Consider the following 6,000-nt stretch of genomic DNA (forward strand, 5'->3'; position numbering starts at 1 on the left):
CACCCCCATATCTTGTATATGTACACATGGACATGCACTGGGCCACATTGTTTGCCTTTGATTCTTCCCAAATAACTAAATCATTCTTTGTCTCCTGGTAGACTTATGGTGGGCTCTACCATTTTGTCTGCCAGATGAAACAGAGTACCTTTGCTCCAATTAACTACCTAATTCTAGTTATAAATGCACCCAGTAAGAGTTCAGTTTACAGAGTATGATGGCAGTCCTAGGATGGTTCCTCTTAAAGGGTAACACTTGAGCTGAAATCTCATGGAAGACAGCATAGCAGACATCAGAAAGACAGAGAACTCCATGCAGAGTAAACAGCTTGTTTACACTGGTTGCTATGGGGAGGGGAATGGTGTTACCCAGACAAAATGTCACAGGGATGCACAGCAAGAAGAAACTTTGTAGTCCTTGATAAGAATTTTCTAGTCCTTTCCTTGTGATAGTATATATATATTTACTCATTAGAATAAGGATTACTTTAATGCTTGGGCTAGGGTAACGTTGTTGCTAAGGCAGAGTAATTTTGGCTATGTTTGACTATATACAAAGGATGGGAAAGCAAAGCCAAGCCCTTAGTTATGTGTTAACACTCAATGACCACACAGCCCTCTCTTCTGTTTAGTTAGTTCATTTGTGCCATCAGAAGAGCAAAATGAAGCCATTCACAATGTCTTTTTATAAGGCACAATCACATAAATGCTGCAGTCATTAGCAATGACTGGGCTGAGTCGTGCCCGTTTAGTCTATGGGAAGGTTGAGCTCATGGGGTATTTTCCACTGCCAGTCACTGGTTGACACATTGTCAACACTCATTCTCTTTGTCCCATCGTCACCACCACAATGGATTTCTCTGTTCTGGATAGAAAGTCAGCAGGCAGAAATGTGTTCTAATGATGTGCTGATATGGCATTGACTTCATTTGCAAAACACAGCCTAGATATTAACAGGGCCTCTTACCAAGCACAAGGTTCATTGTTTAAAAGCTGTTCTGCTGCCGGGCAGTGGTGGCGCACGCCTTTAATCCCAGCACTTGGGAGGCAGAGGCAGGTGGATCTCTGTGAGTTCGAGGCTGGGCTGGACCGACAGCCTCCAAAACAATACAGAGAAACCCTGTCTCGTAAAAACCAAAAAAAAAAAAAAAAAAAAAAGCTGTTCTGCTAAGTGATGCTAAATTTCTTAACCCTAATAACAAGGGTTCAAACTCAAGTACAAAATCAAGGGAATTGAATAAATGCTCACTCTACTCCCTTCTGGCCAACAAGCAGAGGGAAAAAGAAACCCAGCCATCAGTATGTTACAGGTCAAGGACTGAAGTAAGGGCATAAACATGTTACAAAGTAACAAATGCTATATATATTATACAAACCACACTGGCTGGTTCTGCTTTGGGTTCCCTAGCAATCACTGTTATGGTTATTCTTTCCTGTCAGCCTGGTCCCACAACCGTGTCATCTCCAAATGAATACTCAGAGACTTATATTAATTATAATACTGGCTGATGACTAGGGCTTCTTATTGGCTAGCTCTGTCTTAATTATTAACGCCTAACTACTAATCTATGTACATGGCATCCCTTTGTCACCTCTCTCTGCCTTCTTCTCCCCAGCCGTCTCTCCTGATCTGGTAGCCCTGCCTTTCTGCCTGGCTACTGGCCAATCAGTGTTTTATTCATCAACCAATAAGAGAAACGAATATACAGAAGGACATCCCCTATCATCTCCTCTTTTCTATCTAAATAAAAAGAAGAGTTCCTTCGAGACCTAACCAGGCTAAAAACATCACGTAATAAAATGGTGCTCAATGTAGGGCATGAATTTCCACTTAAAATCTGATAAAAACTTAAAAGGGGATTTTAGAAACAAAAGAACAGAAACAAGCACAACTTCTTGGTAGCAGCATTTTTTTTCATCTGGCAGGCTCTGTTTTGCTAGAGACAAGCAGAGACTTGAGTGGCTCCTTTAAGGGAGGTTTCCTGACTCATCATAAACTGAAAAACCACATGGCCCTTTTAAGAGGCTCTACTAACAATTGAATGGTGTGTAGAAACAGCCGGAGGTAGCAGTGACTACATCTCCAAGTCAGCAGCATGCTGCTTGATGGAAGCATAGACCAAGGTGGTGGGCACAGTTCTCAGTGTTGGCAATAAATGTACCCCTGCCATCTTGGAAAGACAGTCACTAAAACAGCCATGGCTTCAATTTTAGCATTGTTGTTCAGCAGATAAAAGACTTGTAGCTAGAAAAAGATAAAGATTTACAGTAAAGACAGACTCAGATGAAGTAAAACCTCATTAAGGTTTACAGTGTGTTTAAAATATAGGGAGTCTTGGTAGAGAAAAGAAAAAGTACAGAGAAAGTATAAAAAAGAAAAAATAGAGTAGCTGGGTGTGGTGGCACATGCCTTTAATCACAGCACTCAGGAGGCAGAGGAAGCAGATTTCTGATTTCAAGGCCAGTGTGGTGTACAGAGTGAGTTCAAGGACAACCAAAGTTAGAGAAACCCTGTTTTGAAACCGAAAAAGTAAAAGTAAAAAAAAATAGAGTAATAATAAGTAAATAAATAAATAAGTCTCATAAAGATGGAAAATACACAGAGAAGCTGAATACTGTATGCTATTGTGTTGTCTTTGAATTATTTGAATGCTGAGAAAATAGTAACAACTACTAAAAGAAATGCTGCTGGATTAATCCAATTTATTATATTTTAAAAATACCTTCACTTCAAAATTTAAGTATAAGGATATGTTACTTTGGAAAAGAGATTTTATTTGTGTTTCCATAGAAAATGAAAAGTTGTGGATTCCTTCCAGACTAATATGGTTTCATCAAGTAAGACCCCCTGAAGCAGTAGCCCAGGTGATCCAACATCCAAAAACAGCTGAGATGATGCAGTCACAGACTACTACAGCTAGGATTTCTGGGTCTTCTTAGGAGACCCAAGACAGTGCCCCCAAACAACAGGAAGCAGTTTGGAGAGAATGACACCCATATTCTCAAATATTGTTTATAAATGTCTGTTTTCATTTAATTGGGGTTGGTTATAAATGGTTAATGATAATAAACAATCTCTTTTTAAAGGTAAAAGAGAGATTATGATATAGAATGAATACTTTGCATTGGAGTGGATTTTCATTTATTGATACAAATTTAAGGTCAGTTTTTTGATATGTATATTTCTCCTCTTGTTTAGATATTGTGCTTATATAGCTCATTTAAAAATGTAATGTGTAGTTAAATACAGATTGTATATAGTCACTTATAATAGTCAAAACTTACAGTTAGATTAGCTAGGTTTTCTAGATATACAGAGATGTATTTGAGATGAATAGTCTTCAAATCTTTCAAAGACCTACAGAATATGACAATTAAAATGGTTTATGGTTTTTCATGACAGTGAGACACAATTGCTCCTGGTACACCAATTACATCTGAGAGGAAGATGGGCACCGAAAACTCATTTATGGAGTTTTGTCTTCAACATGGCAAGATTAACCATTTCGGTAAGAAGCTGTTCTTGCCTGGACATGCAGGATCCACAGAAAAGTGACTGCTAAACAAACTTGCAAAACAAGATGGACAATCCTAAAGGGTCCCTGCTTCATGGAGGAGTCTGCCAGACATTCTGCAGGACACAGAGAAAAATGGCTGACAAAGTGCCAATGCAGGTGGACAATTTAAAATTTTCTGCTTTGCTGAGAAGTCTGCCAGACACACTGCAGCCTATAGGTTGAAGATGGATGCCCCAACGTTGCAGAAGAACTTCGGGTAGCAAGATGTCTCTGTCAATTCTAGAGTTTATATACTATCCTTCTGTGGTCTTTGATGGAGACAGATAGTTATGGTTATAGTTTTCCTCAGTTAGGATTAAAGACAAGTTACATATAAGACTTTAGACTCACAAAGATAGAATAGATGATGGAATAATTTCTTTCAATCTTGCTAAATGTTAATGAACTAAATTTTATAATTATAGTTCTTACTTGATAACTGTTTTGTTATATGTAATTTTACTATGTTAAAGTTAAAACCCTTCTTTTTATTTAGACAGAAAAGAGGAGATGATGGGGAATGTTCTTCTGTGTATATGTTTGTCTTATTAGTTGATTAATAAAACACCATTGGCCACTAGGGCAGCAAGATAGGTGGACTAGGATATGAGGAGGATTCTGGGATATGTAGGCAGAGAGGAATCATCACATGATCCCAGGAAGTGACATAGCAGGGCTGAAACTGCCACTAGCTAACCATAGAGGACTGGAGGTCTGTACAGACAGGCAGGAAGTGATGTAGCTGGTCAGAATCAGTATATAAGCAGGAACAAGCAGGAAATCTCTCTCTTGTCTTCTCTTGTCTTCTCTTGTCTTCTCTGTGGAGACACTGAGCAGATGTGATGTAGATCCTAATGGAGTATGAGGCCTGGACCTTTTCTCCAGTAACAGAAGACCATGTGGAGATACTTAAGATTTATAGAAATGGGTTAATAATTAAGAATAAGAAACCTTAGCTAAAGGCCAACAGCTTTATACTAATATAGTGTCTGTGTGTTTATTTGGGGGCAGAAAAGGGCAGTAGGACCTAGCTGGGCCAAAAATCTCACGTAGTAAATCATTTTTACATACACAGTCACAGATCTATGGCTTACAAGGTGCATGGTGTTAAGCAACTTATTTAAGTCTCTGAGCCTCAGTTTCCTCTCTGTTAGTGATTGTCTTAATTATGTAAGATTCTTCATGCTTTAAAGTGTATTTGAGGATCTCCAAAGTGTTTAGCACAATTTCTATCTCTTAATAAAAGCCACTCAGGGTGTCCTACCTCTTTCTACTGAACTATTTGCTATGGGTATATTCAAGGCATTGTCACCTTCAATTTTGAACCCACTGGTGACTCTATCAGGCTCCAAATGGTAGTCCCAATCTGATCATCAAACAGGTGCCCCTGATTAAATAAAATGCGCTATACCAAAAGCCAAAAGTCATGAATCTGGAAAGAGTGTGGGAGGAGGAGAGTAGTTAGCAATAAGGAGATGAGGGGGCAACCAGAATGCAATACACACACACACACACACACACACACACACACACACTGCATAAAATTGTCAAAGAGCTAACTTAATAAAAAAACAATAAAGTTATGATGTATAACAGAGTTTTATAACAAAGCAAAAATTCCAGGTATTCATTCAATAAAATATAGTTTTGAAATAGCAATATATAAGTGGAGGTGTATATAAAAAGAAATAAAAATGTCATAGTCACTGCCTTTGAATAATTTATTTCGCTTTCTTGGGAACATAGCTCAGTGCCACAGCAGGGAGTATATGACTAAGTGACAAATAGATGTTCTAGACTATAGTTCTTGAAATTTAAAAAAAGGTCTTCCCTCAGTCTCTCAGGATTAACTTGACTTTTTGCATTATAATATGATTAAATGAGAGCAAACAGAAAAGTACATATAAGCTCTTTATTACTTTTAAGCATCTCTGGAACAAAAGCAAATAAGGAAATGAAGTACAAGCTATAAAAGCTACAAAGTCAAATACGTAGAACTCACTGTATTCAATAGCATAGCCTGCTGAAATCAAATGGTCCTATAGAAGATTTGGTGTGGGGAAGTAGAGAGGGAACAAAACTTTCTGATAGAGGAAGAGTTTGAAGGAGGCTATGATACATGGTACACATTCTACTCCAGGTGCATCTTGGCTCTCTGGGCACAAAAGTGTATGGCTCATTAGAGCCTTCTGGTAGGAGGAGGACAATTGTAAAAGGGGATTCCAAAGTTAAGAGAAGTGTCTTTCAAACTAGGGTGTATCTATGCTTATTTGATGACACAAGTAGGGCTCAGTGACAAGAGAGGAGAAGAGACTGTCACTGGAGGGGAGAGAGAAAGCCGACTCACTTCCCACCTGTCTAGTACCTTCCCCCTTTTCTCCATCAGGTTGGGCTCCCTACCCCTTCTTACTCCACAGTGATTAGTCAAGTGGATTCTGAACTTC

The sequence above is a fragment of the Mesocricetus auratus genome, unplaced genomic scaffold, assembly GCF_017639785.1.
Source record: "Mesocricetus auratus isolate SY011 unplaced genomic scaffold, BCM_Maur_2.0 Super-Scaffold_100676, whole genome shotgun sequence".
NCBI lineage: Eukaryota > Metazoa > Chordata > Mammalia > Rodentia > Cricetidae > Mesocricetus > Mesocricetus auratus.